Source organism: Papio anubis, chromosome 9 (assembly GCF_008728515.1).
Source record: "Papio anubis isolate 15944 chromosome 9, Panubis1.0, whole genome shotgun sequence".
In the NCBI taxonomy this organism is placed as follows: Eukaryota; Metazoa; Chordata; class Mammalia; order Primates; family Cercopithecidae; genus Papio; species Papio anubis.
The window spans coordinates 109,658,791-109,679,938 of record NC_044984.1 but is presented as its reverse complement, the minus strand read 5'-3'; the positions used below and the strand labels follow the sequence as shown (position 1 = coordinate 109,679,938).

The following is a 21,148-nucleotide window of genomic DNA, read 5'->3' as shown; positions in this document are numbered from 1 at the left end:
GAAATGATAAGAAAAAAAGACAGTATGCAAAAATATGCGTACAGGGTGATCTCCATTTAAAACACAGTCACTCCCAGCTTATGCAATAGTTTTTATTTTGGAAAGTCTTGTGCAATTCAAATTTTGCATAAGTCAAGAAGATCCTTTGTAGTCACTGCATATTTTAAAGTTGCAAAACTTTTGATGTGCCTTTTGTGTGCATGTAATTTGAACTGTCATTCAAATATTTTCCTTTTTGTTGTTGAAGTAGCCAGGGTTCACACGAAAGGGAGCAAAGAGTTTTTTGAATATCCCCCATAGTGCCTCACTTTGTGTGGGTTGTTTAATCAGTGCCTGGTAAACACTTGTTGGATTTATTTGTAGGAGGCTGTGATGGTTTTACTGATGCTTACCAAATATTTCTGACTCTTCATCTTTCCCAAAGGTAATAGACAATCTGTGATCTCCTTGTACTTAGTTAGGGTCATGTGATTAAATCTAGCCAATGAGTTGTGAACTTCTTGATGGGTATTTAATGCCAGTGTGAGATCCACCAGAGATCTTTTCTCCTCTGCTCTTGTGAATGGCAGTATTCCATATGATAGTTCCTCCATTATTCTTATTCTTAAAGTGAGGATGGCATGGAGCAGAGCCCTCAGCCAGCCTGTGATGAACGTGTAGCATGCATAAAACATGGGCCCTTGTTATTTCAACCCATCAAGATTTGGGGGATGTTTGTTACTGCCACAAATCCTAGCCCCTTGACACTCAAAGAGTGACCTGCAGATTGACTGGCATCAGCCTCGTCTGGGGGTTTGTTGGAAGTTCAGAATCTTGGACCCCCTCTTTCAGACCTACTGAATCAGGGGCTGCATTTTTTTTTTTTTTTTTTTTTTGAGACAGAATCTCACTCTGTCACCCAGGCTGGAGTGCAGTGGTGAGATCTCAGCTCACTGCAGCCTCCGCCTCTTGGGTTCAAGCAATTCTCATGCCTCAGCCTCCTGAGTAGCTGAAACTACAGGGGTGCACCACCAAGCCCAGCCAATTTTTGTATTTTTAGTAGAGACATGGTTTCACCACATTGGCCAGTCTTGTCTTGAACTGCTGACCTCAAGCGATCCACCCACCTCAGTCTCCCAAAGTGCTGGGATTACAGGCATGAGCCACTGCGCCCAGACCTAGGAGTTGCATTTTAATAAGGGACCTCAGGTGATCTGTGCACACAACAAGAATCCCAGAGTTCTGCTCTAGCTTATCTAAAATGATACTCAGGCGAAGGGGGGCAGAATCCGTGGAAGTTGAGAAGGTGTACACAGGAGCCTCATTCCAGCGGGTAAGTCACTTAGCTTCTCTGAGTCTCAGTTTTCTGAGAGATTAACATGAGAATCCAATAAAAATAACGTACACTTCATAATGCAGATTTTAAAATAAAATATGTATATTTATCTGTTATATATATTTATCCATAATGCACATTCAATAATGTACATCAAGGGTCCTAGTAAATGCTCAATAAATGATGGTGGGCATTATCATTTCAGAAAGAGGATAGATTGCCACATGCCGGAACTGGAGTCTTGGCTTTCGAAAGATCTTTTCCATTACCTCTGCAGCAAGAATGACGTCTTCTAAAGACTCAGGATGGCCTCTAATGTAAGGATTCAGTAAATATTGATCAATTAACCCACCCACGATGAGGTTCCTGTCAACCACTTAATCACCTTCAAATGGCGTGTTTATTTACTCAATTCCTCTGTCCTGTTTCTGCAGCTTCATGGTCTAATTCCCTGATCCTCCAACCAGGAGGCCTCCCCAGGCCTGACAGAAGTGTTTGTAAAGGTAAGAACAGCTTTTAGCTTTGCATGCTTTTGTGGGATCAATGTTCTATCCCTCTTATGCCTACAGAGGGCCACTTTCTCTGAGAACTATGGTGAAATTGTTCAGCAGCAGTTAATACACACACACACACACACTCTTTCTATTTCTATCCAAGGCAAAGAAAAGTGAATACCCCAGGGAAAGGACCCGGGTAAACAGTAATGATGATTGGACTGTTCCCCACTTGCTGTTGCTGGAGAGAACCATCTACAGTCTGTTTGTTCATTCCACCCTAAATCTTCCTGTGAGGAAGAAAATGCAGGGATTATTTATCTTTTTGTATTATGGAGAAACTGAAGTTAAGTGGCTCCCTAAGGCCATAGAGGACAGTGCCTACCAGGGCAGTGTTTGGAGTCAGACAGGCCTGGGGATGAAGCAAGGGACCACCGAGGACGAACCTCCGGCATCCTGAGTGCAGAATTTAACTCTCTAAGCCTCAGTTTCCACATGCAGCTCCTCCCGGCTGGGAGAGCCCCGCCCCAGGCATTCCGTGATGTCAATTTTGAGTTGATTTTAAAATCAGGGAGTTGGATGCAATTATCTTATACAGAACTTTCCCAGGCATGGAGCGTTAACTCATCTAATCTTCCTAATGAGAGGAAGAAATTGAGACAGAATCAGAGAGAAGAAATATAAGGGGGGAGAGAGAGAGAGAGAGAAAGAGAAAGAGGGAGAGAAAGAGAGAGAGACAGAGCTGCTTATGGGAAACAGCATTTCATCCTTTATAAATAACAACCACATAAACCCAAACTACACTCAAAAAACTGAAGCCCACTATGAGACGGAAATGATGCTGAATCTCTGACATGGGGACCAGCAGTCCCAGTTTGCCAGGGACTAAGGAATCCCTAGGACATGGGACTTTCAGTGCTAAAACGAGAAAAGTCCCAGGAAATCCAAGGTGAGTTGGTCACCCTCATCTTTGATCAGGCCACAGAGATCACAAACTGGCCCAGAAAAGGTGGCATTTCAGGGCATGCTGGGGCATATGTAAAAGAGAGATGTGGCCAGAAATTTCAAGAGAGGAATTGAAAATCTCCATGGGCACCCACCACCCTCCTTCCTCATGCATGGCCTTGTCTGAGCTGAGGTTTGCAAGGGTGGGGTTGCTGGGCCAGGGGTTGGATCAATTTTTGGTAGGAGAGGGAGGTGGAGAAAGAATGGGAGGAATTGAAGCAGAGAAGCTCTTTAGAAGATAGACACCAACTAGTAAAACTTAAAGAATAAATTCAAAATCAGAAATCATGAATGTATCACAAGACATTTTTTAAAAAGATCGGGCTCATGTAATTATAGAGGAGACGAAGGCTTGGTTTTCCCTGGCATTCCCTTCTGGCAGGGAAAGAAACCAACAGGGCAACTTCATCACGCTGATTCCTTCACGCTCTGGCAGGCAAGTGATAAAATTATCAGATGAGGGTCCCCAGTCTCGTCTCCTACAGCCACTTTCGCCAAGTGTGCCGTGTCTAAAATAATGAAGGTGGCTTGATTAAATGTTCGCTGGCTGCAACCGCTGTGCTAATTTGGAGATGGGCTTATTAGTTTAATGACCGCTCCAAATCATCAGAATTCATTAGCATTAGTGCCACGGCTTCATCCAACCTCAGCCCAAGGCTCCAGGCTGCCACCGTCGCCATTTCTCTATTTATATCACCCCTACTTCTCAGGGAGGACTCTGTGTGTGTGTGTGTGTGCGCGCGCGCATGTGTGTGTGTGAGACAGCAGGCACGCATACATGTGCATATGTGTGTGTACACGTGCAGGCACCACAACTAGGACTTCCTATGCACTTTACCTGCATAATGATTTTAGCTTTTCTTCCCTGAAAGAAAAGTTGTTGTAGCCTTTTTCTGTTTTTAACGCCTCCATACATGTGCAAAGAGGGGCTCTGAAAGTGCTTTGGTGAAATATTCTGTTTTAATTAGACTAAGGAGGGTAAAACCCAAATTGCTTACAATGACCCACAGGCTCTATGTGGCCACCCACCCTCCACCTACTGGGGGGTATATGATTTCATCTCCCGCGTGGTGCTTTTCCTCACTCTCCTCCAGATGCACAGACTTCCCATCATGCTCCTCAAACACACCAGGCATGATTGCCGCCTCAGGGCCTTTGCACTCACTGCCCCCTCTGCCTGAAACGCCTTCCCAAGATAGCATCATGGAATACTCCCTTACTCCCAATTGTTGTTCAAATGTCGCCTCGAGGAGGCCTATTCTGGCCATCTTATTTAAAAACATAACCTCCCTAATACCTCCCCCTCCACCTCACTCTGCCTTATTGATTCCTATCAAATACACCACATAATTTACATACATATCAATTTAATGCCTGACCCCCCTACCCACACTGGGTCACTGTTGCCTGTTTTGTCTACTGTTATATTCCCAGTGCTTAGAACTACCAGAGAGTTGGTGCTCAATACATAGTTGTTGATTGAATACATGAATGATCGTATAAATGCAAGAGTGGTGTCAATATACAAGGAAATAAGGACCACCATGGACTCAGGGGAAGTCATTTATTGGTTGCCTTTCAGCTGAGCTGTCACCGGTGGTGTTACTTGGCACAGATGAAGGTGAATAGGCCAATGGAATTCCCTGTCTTTCTGTAAGTTAGCTGGGAGGACATTGAGTGGCGGTGACAGGGAAGTTCGGGAGCTAAAATGTTGTGCAGAGACATCGTGTGGGGCAAAGCTAAGGCCGGAGGAACCATGGTAACTTAAAGCTGCAAGGAAGAAGATGCTGTAAGGGACAAGGAAGATACACAGGTGAGGAGATGAGGAAGACACTCAAACATGAAAAGTGAATAGAACTGGGTTACATTAAGAGAGGAAAGGTCTCCAAATGACTGGCCCTGGGTATTTGTATTGATTCCAGCGACCTATAAAGTAGGTTGTTAGACAACAAAAATATCCTTGCTAAAATATAGGGGTTGAAAATTCTAACTTGTATTCGACTTGATTCTTCTTCTTCTCATCTGTAAAATGGGCCAGCTGTAGGTCAAATACTAGTGGTCTCCAGAAACATAGCTTTAACCCTTCAAGGAGTAGACAGGTCTACAGATCTCTGCCCCTGTGGGTTCATACAGAGAGAAGGCGCATAATGAGAGACGGGGTATAATGAGAAACAGGATATAATGCAGAAAGATGTTTTTGAATGCAATTACTTTGTCTTTAAAATAAACTTTTAATTATGACAAAAGTGATAAGTACTCAATGTAGAAAACATGAGAAATGCAGAGATAATAAATAATATTTTGTTCCTTGGAATATTTTGCTCCTTCTTTCCTTCCCTCCATCCTTCCCTCCCTCCCTCCTTTCCCTCCCTCCCTCCTTCCTTCCTTCATTTCCTCCTTCCCTCCCTTCCTTCATTTCCTCCCTCCCTCCCCCCCTTCCTTCCCTCCTTCCTTCCTTCCTTTTCTTTCTTTCTTTTCTTTCTTTATTCTTGACAGAGTCTCACTCTGTCGCTCAGGTTAGAGTGAAATGGTACAATCTTAGCTCACTGCAACCTCCGCCTCCCGGGTTCAAGCAATTCTCCTGCCTCAGCCTCCTGAGTAGCTGGGATTTCAGGTACCCACCAACAAGGCCAGCAAATTTATATATTATTGGTAAAGACATGGTTTCGCCATGTTGGCCAGGCTGGTCTCGAACTGACCTCAAGTGATCCAACCACCTCAGCCTCCCAAAGTGCTGAGATTATAGGCCTGAGCCACCATGCCCGGCCTTTGGTCCTTATTTCTGCAAAGATTATCTGCCGTGAGTGTTCCTTGATTCTAAGGTACACACGTGCTCTCCTGATTTCTGAGATCCCGACACATCTTAAAATAAAGGATAGGTACATATATTTAATATTTCACACCATTCATCTCATACCCCTCTAAATAAAAGCAGACATCAAATCAATATTGAATCTTATAATGACAATCATCTTAGATGAAAATATAACATTCTCTGTCTTTCTCTCTTTCACGCTCTCTTAGAAAAATGGTATCATACTCTTTGCTGGTCTGCTTTTTTCTCACTTCATTTTAACCACACCAATATCTAGAGCTTTGGTCAAACAACTTGGCTCCTAGAAAATGTGGTAGGGAGTTTTCAAATGAGTGTGAGTTTTGCCCTTCCCTTTAACTCTCTAAATTGCTTTAGGAATTAATTCGATAGTTCTTTTTCTAGATAATGTTTTTAAAAATATCTTCACATAAAAAACACATTCCTTTTTTTTTTTTTTTTTTGAGATGGAATCTCGCTCTGTCACTAGGCTGGAGTGCAGTGGCTCAATCTCGGCTCACTGCAACCTCCGCCTCCCGGGTTCAAGTGATTCTCCTGCCTCAGCCTTGCGAATAGCTGGGACTATAGTCGTGTGCCACCACACTCAGCTAATTTTTGTATTTTTGGTAGGGACGGGGTTTCACCATTTTGACCAGGATGGTCTCGATCTCCTGACCTCGGTATCTGCCAGCCTTGACTTCCCAAAGTGCTGGGATCACAGGCGTGAGCCACAGAACCCAGCCGATCCAATCTTAAACTTACAACTTACGAGTTTTGTGACCTTATGCAAGAGTCTTAATCTTTCTGGACTTTACTTTTTTGATCTGCATAATAGGACCCCTCTCTGTGGGGTATCTAAAGGATTATAGGAGGTAGTGGATGTAAACGGCACTTATGAAAACACAGAGCAAGTATTCCATAAGTGGTAGCAATATTAAAAAGTTAAAAATCTGAAAAAAATCAATATAAACACTAAGAGAAAAATAACAATGATCTGCAATTTTGTTACTTAAAATGAAAACTATTTACCTTTTAATTTATATTCATCCACATTTTCTGTACATTCTTAAGTATGATATATACACCCAGACACACATAGGCATACACTTATATGTCCATACAAGTGAGATTAAACTGTATATGTCTTTCAGTAAGCAACTTTTCCCATTCACCAATAAAGTATAAATATCTTTCCAGGTCAACTCCCTTAGATCTTTTAAATTCCAAGAACAAAGATAAAAGAAGCTCTACCAAAACACAAACAACAAGCAACAACAAAAACAACAACAATCTTCCCACCTTGATGTGTACATCTGTAATTGTGGTGTTAAAGTTGTATAGGGAAAAAGGGAGAAAGCTTCATTTGTCTTCCTCCAGCTTGAGTTGATAGTTGGTGATTGGACTAATGGGCCCATGTACTGTTGTAACTTCAGGAACTGCCGTGAAGCAAGGATTCATCAAAGAGGGGAAGTGAGAGGATTTTGTTTGCTTATTTAATAAAAAAAAATTTTTTAAAATAGAGATTTCCTTTAGCTTGGAGGTATGGTTTAATTAGAATGATTTTTTCCTGGGTTTTTTTTGCCTTCATTCTCCACCCCTCCTCCATAGAACCTGCCTGAGAAATGGCTTCTTAAATATGAACAAATAAAATCATCCTAATTATTTAATCTACTCTTATGGAACACAGCACATGGAAGAATCCTCCTTCAGTTTGACCTTCTGTGGTAGAGGAAAAGAGAGAAAGTCTAGATTTAAACAAACAAACAAACAAATACAATGACAAAAAGCTCTGCTTTACTTTGGCTGTTTTGCTCTTGTCTGCTTACTTTCTCTCAATTGTGGAGTCCTTGAAGGAAGGTACCCCATCAGATTTATTTGTGCACCCTCAGAACCTCCATAATACAAGGTACAGATCTCGGAATGAATAAGGGAATTAATGGATGAATGAATGTAAGAGGGAGTGATTTGCAAAATCATTGCCAGCTTTGCTATTTCTCTTTTCTCTTAGACACTATCAGTAATAGAAGACTACTACATTTTATTCGTCTAAGGAAGGGATGTTCAAACTTAGGTTTCCTCTACCTTCTTTCCCCAGAAAGAAAAAAACAATAGATTCCTATGAGGAAATTATAATAAAGAGGAGGCCATACACAGTGTTACATAACTCAAATTGCAAACCGTGATTGGTTTTGGTAGGGAGGTGGGATTTGGGGGATGAGGAAGAACTTACTCAAGCTCCTCACATTTCAGTGCCCTAGGTAATCATCCACTGGAAATCCTCTTAAAGCCTACATTCATGCATTCCACATTTAAAATGCATAAAACTTTTGATGATTCAAAAGGTTCTGCTGGGGTGATGTGGTGGTCAGGGCCATGTGAATCCTAGGCCTTGTGAATCCTTATACCCCATAATATGTCTCAAGGGATTTCTCAAATCCCATGTTTACGAAAGTGAGCCTTATGCCCTTCTCTACACTTATACATGTTTAAAGGATTGTCTTGAAGTGTGAAGAAACAAAGGTGTGGGAGTCAGAGCCCATTTCATTGTCTGTGGAGCCAGGATCCCAACAGAAAAAAAAATTCCATTCAGCTGTTTAACTGAGAGACATTTCTATAAGGACTTTTTACAGAATTATGAGCTGAGTTAGGAGAACCAGAAATGGATGATGAAGCACCATCAGGGACTTCTAAAAGCAGGAAGTTGTCACCAGCCCTAAAACACAAGGGGCAGTGGGAGGAAAAGGACTCTTGGGGTCCAATGTAAGCTGGAGCCATGGAAGTGAGGCCACCCAGTGAGTGGTGTAGACATGGGGAGCCACAAACCCTTTCAGATATATAATACAGAAGCAGAAAGGGAATAGAGGCATTGATACCCAAGCACTCTCTCTTGCCACCCTCAGTCTTCTGCTGGTGTTTATCATTGGTCAAACCCAACTGAAAGCCAAGGGTAAGGGAACCTGAGTTTTATAGTCTGCATGCATCACAGAGAGGGCAGAGCAAGGTAGAGAATTAACTTTTGTGATAAAGTTGGAGTTAGAATAATCAGCATCCTTGGTTCAAAGTGGTAAGAGGGAAAACAATGCCACCTGCCTGTTTGTTGAGGAGACTGAGTTGACAGGAACGAAGTTTATTGGGCAATATTCCTGTGCAGAATCAAGATAGAAACTCCCCATTCTTTGGCAGGAAATGTTCCCTCCAATTGTATGCATTTGACATTGGTCTGAGTGATGGATGGAGAGAAAAAATAAAGGATACTAGGTCCTCGGTATGTTGTTTCACATGAAGACCACAAAGATTTTCTAGCTGAGAGATGTATTCTTATGGTAACCAGCTTCTAATAGTCCTATCCTTATGTAGTTCCCTCCCACATTGTACCAGGGTTGGTCTGACCAATGGCATACAGCAGAAGTGATGGTGTTTCACCTCTGAGATTAGATAACAAAAAATATTGCAGGTATATTATTTCTCCCCCATCCCCCACTTTCCTGCTCTCCTTTTTTCTTCCTCCATCCTCTCCTCTCTCTCGTCTCCTCTCTGTCTTTCAACTGATTGCAGGGAGCAGTTTGGGGGAGCTATTTTGGGAGCAGCCCTGAAAAGAGACCCACATAGTGCGAATCTGAGACTTCCTGCCAACAGCCACATGAATAAGCATGGAAATGGATTTCCCTCAGTCAAGCCTTCAGATGAGATGACAGCCCATCTGACTACTTGACTGCAATGTCATGAGAGACTCTGAAGTAGAACCATGTAGTTAAGCTGCTTCCAGATTCTCAACCTTCAGAAACTGTGAGGTTAACTTTGAGGTTAAATGTATTTGCTCCTTTTCAGTAATGATTTGTAACATGCATTGGAACTTTTTATTTTGTGCTTATTGTAATCTTTCACAATGCCTGGGATTCATACTCTCTCAACTGTGTAACAAAGTGCTTGTCTAGCCTCTCTGAGACTTGGTTTCTTCAATTTGCAGTGAGGATCATAATAATCCTATCAAAAGGGTTGTCCAAAATACTTACAGTATTCTAAGTCTCTAGGACAGTGCCTAAAACAGAGTAACTACTTAACAAACTTAGTTGTTATCATTAATGAGGGAGGGAAATGGGTTTCAAATACTATTTATAATTAAGAGCATGGCACCAATGAGACCTGAGATTGCAATTCGCCATTAATGCATGATCTATTTCAGCTCTGTTATTTCTCTTGCCTCGAAGACAGTTCTGTTCCCTCACAATTGCTGCAATGCACGGTTTCCCAAAACAACATGCAGTTCTGCCAACCTCAGAGGCCTGGAGCTTTGAAACATCTCCCTCCTGACCATGGAGAATTGGCTGTCTCCACTCGTGCCTCCTTGGCAGAAGGGGAATCCCTGATTTTCTGGACATGCTTTGTCACTCCCTGGGTGTGAGCCAGATCTTGCTCATGATTTCCATTCTCTAATGACTCTGGGATGAGTATGTGACTGAGTCATAGGGAGCCGGGTGGGGTGTGGGTGGCTGTATGGTGTTTATACTGAAATCACAGGGGGTTGGGGGCCTCATAGAAAATTGCAACAATGAGTAGATGATGGGTTCAGATGTGAGTTCAGCAAACCACCAAGGCATGTGTATACCTATGTAACAAACCTGCATGTTCTGCACATGTATCCCAGAACTTAAAGTATAATTTAAAAAAAGCAAAAAAAAAGGAAAATAGCAACAATGAATAGGGAGTCAGAGCAGCTCATCCAAGTTCTGTCATGTTTCATACTTAACCTGGGAAAATTCACCAACTTTCCTTGTTGCTAAAAACTGCCAAGTTTTTCAATCAGTAAGAGCATCTTCTTTCTCTCTAGGAATGATGTGAAGAGCACTATTAATAGCTTTTGTCTTGAAGCTTGAGCTGGCCTTCATGACAATCTTCCCACTTTGGCAAGAGAGTGCATCCATTTCAGTTTTCAATTCTCCCTTACTCCCCAGAAGCAGGTAAAAAAGAAAAGCAGCAATGAAAACAAGTAGCTGTCATTCTGTGTCAATTACCCTCTTAGGCATAGAAAACTCTGACTGGAAAAGAATGGAAGAAAATTGCCAAATGGACAGAAGGTTGAATCCCAATATTTTCTCTCCAAAGCAATTCACCTTTCAGACTACACATGTTCAAAGAAGCATATGGGCACATGCCCGTAATACTAACCCTTCAGCAGGCCGAAGTTGGGGGATCACGTGGGGTCAGGAGTTTGAGACCAGTCTGGCCGACATGGTGAAACCCCATCTTTACTAAAAATATGAAAATTATCCAGGCGTGGTGGCACACACCTGTAATCTCAGGTATTCCGGAGGCTGAGGCAGGAGAATCACTTGAACCCAGGAGGCAGAGGTTACAGTGAGCCAAGGTTGTACCACTGCACTCCAACGTGGATGATAAAGTGAGTGAGACCCTGTCTTAAAACAAACAAACAAACAAACATGTACAAGCACATATTTAGGGTCATGCTGTTTACAGTAGTGAAAAACAGGAAGCTACAAAAATGACCATCTCTTCGTGACGAATTCAGCTAAGTCATATACTTTCAAAAGTGGTATACTCTATAACCATTAGCAAGAATATGCTATATTTATTTGTATTATATACCCAAAGGATTATAAATCATTCTACTATAAAGACACATGCACACATATGTTTATTGTGGCACTGTTCACAATAGCAAAGACTTGGAATTAACCCAAATGCCTATTAATGATAGACTGGATAAAGAAAATGTGGCACATATACACCGTGGAATATTATGCAGCTATAACAAAGAACAGGTTCATGTCCTTTGCAGGGAAGCTATCATGCTCAGCAAACTAATACAGGAACAGAAAAGCAAACATTGCATGTTCTCACTCATAAGTGGGAGTTAAACAATGACACACCTGGGCACAGGGAAGCTAACATCACACACGGGGCCTGTCGGGGGATGGGGGAGCTAGGGTAGGGAGAGCATTAGGACAAATACCTAATGCATGCGGGATTTAAAAACCTAGATGATGGGTTGATAGTTGCAGCAAACCACTATGGCACGTGTATACCTATGTAACAAACCTGCATGTTCTGCACATGTATCCCAGAACTTAAAGTAAAATAAAAAAATAGATAAATAACAAACAAACAAACAAAATCACACACAGGAATGTACACAATATCCTATTAAGTGAGCCACGTCACAGTATAATAGGAATAGTATAGTTCCATTTCTGTTTTGAATTATCATCTGAGTGTATATGTGCATATATTTATTTGAATAAAAAATGTAGATGTCTGGAACGTGACACACTAAACTATTAACAGTAATTGGGGGTTGCCTGGTTTTGGGAAGGATCAGAAGAAAAACAGCTTTTACTCTCTAAAACTCTATAAAATTCTATACTGTTTGAAATGCTAAGAAAAAACATATTTGTGGATGATTTTTAATTATTTTTTATTAACCAGCTTAAAAACGGAGAGGTATAAGACACGGTACCCTGGGTTTCTTCTAATTTCTCTGCGACGAACTAGTTATGTACAACTAGCTGGTTGTGGAGAGAAGCCCAAAGTATAGGAGAAGGGGAAAAAATGAAGGGATGTGGGAGAAAGAAAAGAAGGAAACTGGACAGTGGGAAGAGAAAATAACTACACAAGTATAGAGCAACAGGAACTAGGGAAGAATTCTAAAACTCTAGACTCACCTGGAAGTTTGCTAAAAGACAAACTGGGGGCTTTAGCCCTGGAGATCTTGAGTCAGTCGGTCTAGAGAGGGCAGGGGAAACTGCACTTTAATGCATCTCCCAGGTGTCTCTCATGAGAAACCATGAACAATGGGGTTAAGGCCCAGCCCCACAACCACTGCCTCTGCAACCTTGGACAGGCTGCTTGACCTCTCTGTCCTTTTGTTCCCTATCATATATAAAAAGAATTCCTTACACCCTCATTCTCAAATGTGAGTTTGTATCACAATAGCCTGGAGGGCTTGTTAAAATGCAGATTTCTGAATCTCTCTTTCTGCAAATTTCTGAGTCATTGGGTCTAGCAGTGAGCCCGATAAATCTGTATTTTGAACAAGTTCAAGTGCTGTTGATGCTGCTGGTCTAGAAATCACTCTTGAGAATCAGGACTTTACCAATAGAACTTCCCTTTGGGACGCTTGAGAAATCTGCCAGTCAACATGATCAAGAGATGGCTGGAAAGTCAGGCTCTTTTTCTCCAGACTATTTAGGTCTTGAGGCCTTGAACACCCATGGGTCCCTTCTCCCCTCTGAGCCCAGCTCACCCTCTGTGTCCCAGTTTTTCCATCCCCGAAACACCCAGATCTTCATGCGGGTTCTGTGAAGAAGTGGCAAGAACACAAACCCTGACATCAGCATCCTGCCCACTGGTAGGCAAGCTCTGCTCCTCCCTGCTCCACTCTGATGGCGAGGGGACAGGGGACAGATGTAAGAGCTGTTGAAAGAATTGAGTTAACCCAAGGGAACCACCTGGCACATAGTAGATGCTTTCCCAATGAGATCTGTTGTTTTCAACACTCTACCATGCCTATCTGGTCACTGTCCCTTCCTGGGACACCCTAAAGTGGCTGAAGAGCTGTCCTGCCAGGGACATGACCTGGCTCCTCCCTACTCATGAGTTTCCTGCCAGCCTTTCCCATGATGTCTTTCATTGCTTTTCAGTCCATGATTCATCTAAGCAAACACTTAGTGTTTTTTGTAAGCATGCTCACCCCAGTTCTCCATCATCAGGGCCACCCGGGAATGCTCTTTTAAATAGCAGATTCTTCTTCTTCTTCTTTATTTTTGCCAGTTCTTGGGCTCTAACTCAGATTATCTGCATCCGATTCTTTGGAAATGAGGCCACTTCTGCATTGTTAACAAGTTCCACGGATTCTCATGCACGGTAAATTTGAAGAATCGCTGTTCTCCACGATTTTGTGTCTGTACCGGAGACGTTGGCTCAGAGATGTATGTATATTATTATCATATATTGTTAAAGCGATTTTGATAGATAACATCAATAACAATGACTGTAATTACTGAGCATTTACTAGGTGTGAGACCTTATAGCAAGGTGCAGGCAGCAAACTACAGCCCACTCGCCAAATTCAGCTCACCTCCTGTTTTTGCAAATGAAATTTTATTGGGTTCTGTACTGTCTATGGCTACTTGCACGTGCCACAACAGCAGAGCTGAGTACTTGCAACAGGACCCCAGGGTCAGCACAACAGAGAATATGTATTCTCTTCCCTTTTAAGAAAAAGAGTTTGCAGAACTCTGCCAGAGATCAGCACAGACCCTGTGTGCTCAAAGACACTGTGTCCACTCTACCATGAAATCATGGTCAGCCCTTAAAAGTGATGCCATAGAACAATAATTTCTGCTACTGAAAAATGCTCACATTGGAGAGTTAAGTAAAAAACACAGAGAGGCTAGATTTCAGTCTTGAGCAATTGTTGCTCTGTGCCTCACTCTCCTTTTTGGAAAAATGGCAGCAACAAAAATAGTTCCTCCTGGCATTTGTGAGGATTAAGTGAGAAGACTAAAGTAAAGGGCTTGGCCCCATGTCTGACACATCATAAATACTCTAAAAAAGCCCACAGTCAGTCTTTAATCTGCATGGTAAGTAAGATTTTCGTTCTCTCCAAGTTGCTTGTCCACTTATACTAAATGTTTGACAAAATTTTGCAAAAAGTTATGCATGCCACACAAAAGAACAAAGTCATGCCCTTTGCAGCAACATGGATGGAGCTGGAAACCATTACTCTAAGTAAACCAACACAAGAACTGAAAACCAAATGCCTCATGTTCTCACTTGTAAATGGGAGCTAAACATTGAATGCACATAGACGTCAAGTTCAGAGCAACAGTCCCTGGAGACCACTAAATGCGGGAGGGAAGGAAAAGGGCTGAAAAGCCACCTATTGGGTACTATGCTCACTACCTGGTGATGGGATCATTTGCATTCCAAACCCCAGCATCATGCACTATACCCATGTCACAAATCTGCAAATACACCCCCGAATCGAAACTAAAGGTTGACAAATTTTTAAAAGTTATGCATGTGCTTGCATAGCTGTATGATAGGCAAAGGCACTGGTTTGCTGTTTGCCTGTTTATTGTCAGGATGGGTCCTGCCTCCTGGAACTTTGCTCTATCCCCACCTACTGTTCTGCAGGACCTCATGACTCTCAGCAAATCACCTGTGAATTGCTCCCTGACACAGTTTCCGGTTGCCACCTGCAGTGTTATTTACCTGTGGATTTTGTTGATAACAAATGCCTCTGTGTGCCTTTACACAAATTCCTCTTTTCTTCATCTGGTCTTGGTTTCTCTGCCTTTAAAAGGGGAGCGTTAGGAGGAGATGGTCTCTGAGTCCCTTTCTAGCTCTCACATTCCGCTGCCTTGGGATGGCAAGGCAGCTTACACACTTGGAGTTTCTACCACGTCCAGCCGCCTCGCTGTGCTCTGGGGAGAGGAAAGCCTGTAAAACAGAGCTTCCCTCCTTCTGGGCTGCTGGGCGTGGTGACCCTTTCAGCAACTCTGGGATCTGGATTAGGAGCTTGAGCAATGCCCCTAAGCCCTGCACTCTACTTAATTTCCTTGATTTATAGCCAGGATTTCTCACACCTCCAGGGGAGAGAGGTACTGCCATCTCAGTCTGATTCCCAGGCTGAGCTCACAATTCCTGGGCCTGTTTATCCACGTCTTGCTACAACAGAGTCCATCTCCAGGGGCCACTGCGCACCCCTTTTGAATAAGGTGGCATAGCCAAGCCCTGGCTCCTCTCCACCTACTAGGATTTCCTCTCGTGGAGGTGGCTTTGGGTTCTGATGATGCACACATCCTAGCCCTCAAGGCTGCCCAAGGGACAACACATGAATTTTATCAGCAACCCCTAGTGGGGCCTCCTTGGACCCCTAAGATCCCATTTGTTTGTCTGACATTGGGGGTGGAGACCAACACAGCCCCCAAAGGTAGGTCTTGTTGAGTCTTGGGGCGGCTGGAGGGTGGGTGCAGGCCAGCAGTCGGGAGCAGAAGCCCTGGGGAGGGAGGGTTGGCTCCAGCTTCAGTTGGCAGTCCTTCTGGGTCAGAGGGGAAGTTGAGAAGGGAATCCAGGATCTGACAAGACCCAGGAGGGGAGGAGGTCAGGATAGGGAAATAAGGACGTGAGAATTCTGTCCTCCTTTCTCATGGCTTTCTCCTTTAACTGCAGCCAGGTTTGCTTCCAAAGTAGCTGGTGTAACCAAGCTGTGTCCAGGGAACTGGAAACCCAGGCATATCCACAAGCAATATGGATGGGGAAGTTGTTACTGTGTATACAGTAGGTGTCCCCACAGATGCCACAAGCTTACCTCCTACTGGTCCTTTGTGCAGATGCCAATGTTGACACCTTGGGAACCCTTATGCAAGTCTGCAAGCAGCTCAGTCTCCTTCTCTGTTTTTCTTCCTCTTTTTTCTCTTTTACTCAGTATTCTTCTGTTGTGGTCCTCTCTTTTCCTTGCTTTCCTCTCCTTTCCCAGCTTTATCTCTCCCCTTTTCCCTTGTTCTCCTGTCATTCTCACTATCTCCCCATCTTCTCTCCCACTCCTCTTTTATATTTTCTTTCTTCTTTTTATTCAGTTTCCTCTTTATCTATCACTTTTATCCCCTTCTCTTCTTCTGTTGCACTTCTTTTCCTCCTATAACAGTCCTTTTCAATGTGGTCCCCAGACCAACAGAACAGCATCACCTGGGAAGGTGTTAGAAATGCGAATTCTTTGCCCTCACTCCAGACCTGCTGCCTCAGCCACTCCCGGAGTGGAGCCCAACAATCTGTGTTTTTGTAAGCCTCCAGGGGAGCCGATGCAAGCTAAAGTTTGAGAATCATGATATGAGAGGAAAATGGCAATTTTCAAAAAAAAAAAAGGAGTATCTTTGAGTGCTGATCCAAAAAGCCATCATTTCTAAACATGTAAAGCCCTCCTGTACCCATTAGCTAATTTGGACATTGGACCACCAGCCTGGCTGAGATGCTTTCAGAAACAACACAAGCAATTACACTCAAGTTCTCTGATTACCATCAGGCTGCTAAATCCCCTCGGCCAACCTATATCTTTCCTGTTCCTGGACTCTGCTTTGCTTCCTCTCCTTCTCCGGTTGCTTTAAGGAGTAAGACATCAGGGGACACTGGGCCTTATATCCAGCAGCTCATAGTCAGGATCAACATTTGGCAAAGTGTATTCCTCAGATACTGATAGGGATATTAATAGAAAAGGTTACCATAGTCAAATATAGGTTGGAAATGCTCAGTAAACAGATTTCTTGATTGCAGAAATTTTTAGAGTCCAAGTGCATAGTGGCTCTTTGTTGTTTCTTTTTTTCTCCCCCCGCCAAGGCTCACTGTGTCTCCCAGGCTGCAGTGCAGTGGCATGATCAAGGCTCACTGCAGTCTGAACCTCTTGGGCTCAAGAGATCCTCCAGCCTCAGCCACCAGAGTAGCTGGAACCACAGACGTGCACCAGCATAGTGGCTCTTAAAAGAGGGTCAGTGCTAGTAGCATATCATGAACTTAACCACAGAGCTCCATTTTCCACTGGGCATTGCACAGGATAAGTACATTTGGAAGATGCTAATTCAGGAGTTCATAACCTGACTTCTCAGGAGTGTCATCTGTCTTAGGCAGTGTCTGGTATGGAGGAAAGGAACCAAGATGGTGCTGAGTAGAGTATTTTGACCCTGAAAGGACCTGTGGATGAAGGGAAAGGGCATGTTCAAGAGCTCCTGGGCCTCCTGACATGTCCACCTGTTGGCGTCTAAGTGGGTGATGAACAGCCTTTTGTTCTCAGATAGTGAAGTCAGCTTCCCTCCGTGATACTGACTATGCTCTGATTTCAGGAGGAAGAATGAGAAAACTATCCTTACATTGCTCTTTTTTAAAGATGCCCAGAACATACCCCTGGAGATTCTCTTCCAGTAGATCTGGCATGAGGTCTGGGAATCTAGATTTTTTTTTAAAGTTCCCAGGGGCTTGGATATAAAATGAGGGCTAAAAGCCACTGGTTTACATGAATCCATCCATGGTGTTTAAATAATGGTATGTTCAGGGAAATAGAGAAACCAGGGCTGTGTCCATAACTTTTGAAACAGACATAAGGGAAGACAGTCAGATCCTTTTTCTAACATCGTACATGGGGCCATCAGCAGGGAAAATGGACTGTGGTTTTGCTTGGGGGTGGTAACATTGAGGTGGGAGCAGAGAGAGAGAGAGCTTCTTATTTTCCTATAAACCTGAAACATACAAAACCATGGTTTAGATCAGTGACAAATAACCCTCTTTTTTTTTCTTGAGAAAGAATTATTCAGGAAAAATAAAACAATTTTATAGCCTATTTTTCCCACTAAATTTCAAAATAGTTTTATTGAGTCCCACAAGGGGGAAATGTGTTTTTGCCATTGAGATGATCAACCTACTTTTAGCAGCAGAAATCTTTTCTCAAGAGAAGCCTTATATTTAAACTCCAACATATACCATATTTTAAAAAGGTCACACTACTAGAAGAGTAGATGGGAGATCTGAGGTCCAAGTAGTGGGTCGTTTTCTCACTGAGTTTTGGAGGTAATATAGGCATTTTTGGGGAACAAGAATGGGAAACCCATATCCTACTTTATGGATTCCTCCCCAAGCCAAAGTCAATGAGAAAATCAGCACTTCTCTCCCTCCACAAAAATGTTATTTTCCATGAATATGAAATTAGGTCACAACATGATAGCAGCTTCCAAATTTTTAACGTGATACCAAATCTCAAACTACATTTATTTTAATGAACTGGGATTCTAGCAATTGCACTTAAACATTCCCTTTAATTTTTAGAATTCACATCACTTAAACTTCTACAGAGGCTTCTTAATTGTTGCTGTTTTTAATCTGGGATTTGATAGAGTTCGTGACTTTTTCGGCTCATCTGAAAAGACTACAGCAACAATAACAAAATAAACTTAGTGTATACTATGCTTATTCTTGCAGGAAGAAGTAACTGGAACAGAATCATCTGGCAAAATCAACTGAGAAAAATGGAAAAAAGTACCACCTGGTTTCCTTACTGGCAATATTTTTAGTGGCAATAATACCCAAATAATGTGGATCTCAATCAAGGTAATAAACAGATCCATCACCTTCCAAAGTTTTCCTATCTCTTTGTGTGTGTGTGTGTGTGTGTGTGTGTGTGTGTGTGTGTGTTAAGAACATAACATGAGATCCACCCTTTTAACAAATTTTAAAGTACACATTATTGTATTAACTACAGGCACTATGTTATAAGAAGATCTTGAGAACTTATCCATGTTGCATAACAGAAACTTTATACCCATTGAGAAAACAACTCCTCAAGTCTGTCTTTCCCCAGCCTTGGCAACCACTATGCTCATCTCTGCTTTTATGAGTTTGGCTATTTAAGATTTCTCATAGAAGTAGGATAATGCAGTATTTATCCTTCTGTGGCTGGTTTGTATCACTTAGCATAATGTCCTCCAGTTTGATTTATATTGTAAATGGGAAGATTTTCTTGTTTTTTTAAAGCCTGAATGATATTTTGTTGAGGTTGCTTCCATGACTTGGCTACCCGTGAGTGCTACTTGGAAGTATAGATTATCTCTTCAGAATCTTCATTTCAATTCCTTTAGCTATAAACTCTGGACTGGAATGGCTGGATCATATGGTAGCTCTATTTTTAATTATTGGAGGAACTTCTATTTTGTTTCCTAAAATGGCTGTACCGATTTACATTCCCACCAATAGTGTATAAGAGTTCTTTTTTTCTACATCCTTGCCAACACATCTATTTTCCCTTTGAAAATAGCCATTCTAACAGGTATGATGTGATATTTCATTGTGGTTTTGATTTGTGTTTCCTGATGATTAGTGATATTGAGCACCTTCTCATATATGAGGGGACTTCAAAAATTCGTGAACAAAAACTTTATCTTTTACATTAAAAGATAAAATTAAAAAATATAAACTTTATTTTTCTCAACGTAAGAATCATCAACTTCAAGACACTTTTGCAAACAGTAATACCAGCCATTTAGTCCATCACTAAAGAACCTTGGGCATTTAACCATGTTAAGACAGTATTTTTTACATTATTAACTGAAGAAAAATGGGTTCCATTTAAATATTTTTTTAAGATTAGGAAACCAAAAGAAGTCAGAAGAAACCAAATATGGACTGGAAGGTGGATGCCTAATAATTTTCCATTCAAACTCTTGCAAAAGTGCACTTGTTTGATGAGAGGAATGAGCAGGAGTGTTGTTGAAGTGGAGAAGGACTTTCTGGTGATGATTTCCCAGGTGTTTGTCTGCTAAAGCTTTAGCTAACTCTCCCAAAACACTCTCAGAATAAGCAGATGTTGTAATTCTTAGGCCCTCCAGAAAATCAACAAGCAAAATGTCTTGAACATCCCAGAAAAATGTTGCCATGACTTTGCTCTTGACTGTTCTGCTTTTGCTTTGACTGGACCACTTCCACCTCTTGGTAGCCATTGCTTTGAATGTGCTGTGTCTTCAGAATCATCATAATAAAGCCATGTTTCATCTCCTGTTACAATTCTTCAAAGAAATGTTTCAGAACCTTAATTGTCCTTGTCCAAAATTTTCATTGAAAGCTCTGCCCTTGTCTACAGCAGGTCTGGATGCAGTTGATGGTGTTGGTGCCATTGAGTAGAAAGTATGCTCAACTTCAGTTTTTCAGTTGAAATTGCATAAACTGAGCCAACTGAGATGTCTGTGGTGTTGGCTATTGTCTCTGCTGTTAATCATCCATCCTTTTCAATTAGGTCACACACAAGATGAATGTTTTTCCTTACAAATCACTGTGGATGGGCCACCGCTGTGGGCCACATCTTCAACATTGTCTCCTCCTTTCTTACAGTGAGGTATCCATTTGAAAACAGCTGATGTCTTTGGAGCATCATCTCCATACATTTTTCATAAAACATCGATGATTTTACCGTTCTTCTACCCAAGCTTCACCATACATTTGATGTTTGTCTTTGCTTCAATTTTAGCAGAATTCATGTTGCTTTGATAAGGGCTATTCTCAAACTGATGTCTTACCCTTCCTAGTGCCTCAAACTAGATCCTGTTGAGATGTGTTGTAACAATTTAGTATAAGTTTATTTCTATGTAAAAAATTTCTAAATCCATGCCCAGTTTTTTTTTGTTTTGTTTTTTGTTTGTTTTTTTATAATACACGTTTTCCATGAACATTTTGAATTCCTTGTGTACTTGGCCATTTGTAAATCATTGGAGAAATGTTCATTCAAGTACTTTTCCCATTTTTAAATTAGGTTATTTGTATTTTTGCTATTGAGTTGTAAGAGGTTCTTGTATATTTTGTATATTAACCCCCTATCAGATAAACAGTTTGCAAATATTTTCTCCTATTCCATAGGTTGCCTTTTCACTCTGTTGATTATTTCCCTTGCACTGCAGAAGCTTTCAATTTGATGTAGTCCCATTAGTTACTTTTTGCTTTTGTTGCCTATGCTTTTGGTGTCATATCCAA

The 21,148-nt window shown here is 41.9% G+C and overlaps 1 long non-coding RNA gene across 1 annotated transcript; it reads left to right on the top strand.

The window, feature by feature from the left end:
* Positions 1 to 1,068: 1,068 nt before the first annotated feature.
* On the top strand, positions 1,069 to 18,763 carry LOC103876088. Its single transcript, XR_002515876.2, has 3 exons — positions 1,069 to 1,632; positions 1,750 to 1,818; positions 13,415 to 18,763. It is a non-coding gene; the product is annotated as an uncharacterized LOC103876088 (long non-coding RNA).
* Positions 18,764 to 21,148: the final 2,385 nt, after the last annotated feature.